This window comes from Trachurus trachurus (genome assembly GCF_905171665.1).
Source record: "Trachurus trachurus genome assembly, chromosome: 15".
In the NCBI taxonomy this organism is placed as follows: domain Eukaryota; kingdom Metazoa; phylum Chordata; class Actinopteri; order Carangiformes; family Carangidae; genus Trachurus; species Trachurus trachurus.
In genome coordinates this window covers 12,276,413-12,277,779 of record NC_139906.1, presented here as the reverse complement: position 1 = coordinate 12,277,779, position 1,367 = coordinate 12,276,413, and positions in this window count along the sequence as shown.

Genomic DNA, 1,367 nt, shown 5'->3' with positions numbered 1-1,367 from the left:
GTTGAGAGAAAATATTCATTATTTCCATATGGATGTGATGCGAGACTTTGTTGGGATCTGATAATAACAAACAAGGTGCTTCAGAATAAAATACAAAAGCAGATATTTCATCAGTGGAAAACCTAATTTGCTAAACATTTAAATGTTTTTTTTCTGGATCTAAATCAATCAAATGTGATCAGTTTGTAAAGGGGTGGCAAATCAAACTTCATATTTAAGAGCAATTTACATAGAAATTTAAGAAATGGGAGGGTCTGTATTGATAACCAATATTTTTTTCATTTTTTCTTATTGAGAAAGTGCTGGTTCATTTATGTTTAATTTAATGTGGGTGAGCCAAAAACTACATGTAAATCAAGCACAGTTTTACAGAATGCTCCCCCTTCATTGAAGTAATTTATGTTACACATCATTTCTGCTTTGTATTGTTTTGTCATTAATGTAATGTTGTTTACTTTCCACGCCTTCATGGTCTTGAATCAGCAAAAAAAAATAAAAAAAATAAAAAATCTGAACCTGACTTTGACTCTAAAGGATCCACAAAGACTGTAACCAGTACAAAAGCTCATAAAGGAGAGCGCGGAGGGGAAGGGAGGGAGGGGGGGGGCAATAACCTTGGTTTGACAAATTGACCCCTTTACCTGTTCCCTGTACCACTTCTTCACCCAGTCCACGCTCATACACACACACACACACACACACAGTCAGACACACACTCCCATCATTTACATATGGTGCTCGCAGTCCTTTCAAAGTGGCTTTCACGGAACATTGTGCTGATAATGATCTTAGTCGTGAGGGAGAGAGAGAGAGAGAGACACAGATCTCCAGAGACCATCTCACCATAAGACAAGGGGGAAGAGGATAAAACTCCGACTGTACTCCAACTCAAAGGACTTTAACACTCTTTTTCCTCCCAACCCCCCCTCTCTCCAATAAGCCCTCTTGTGTTTTTTAATTGGCAGAAATTAATCTTTAGGATGTAGATGGTAGATTTACATTCATTAAAAGTCAAGAGAGGAAGCCAGGCTTGATGCTAATCAAATCTGCTTAATTATGCTTAACATGAGTATCTCCAGGGGAAGAGAGAGAGAGAGAGAGGGAGAGAGAGAGAGAGAGAGAGAGAGATAGCTAACTCGAACTTTTTACTTTTTGCCTTTGATAACTCCTGCTGAGTATGGCCTTTTCCTTGCCAAAAAGAAATGTCACGACTCTCTTTCTCCATCTGTAGAAAATACACCAATAAAGCCATCAGTGTTAAGCAGCGCTGATTCATATTGTAAATTCCCACCTTAAACTGTTTAATAAGCAGTGAAATGTTTCAGCTTTAACCTCCCAGGCCAGAGCTTTGCAACTTTTAAAGGTTA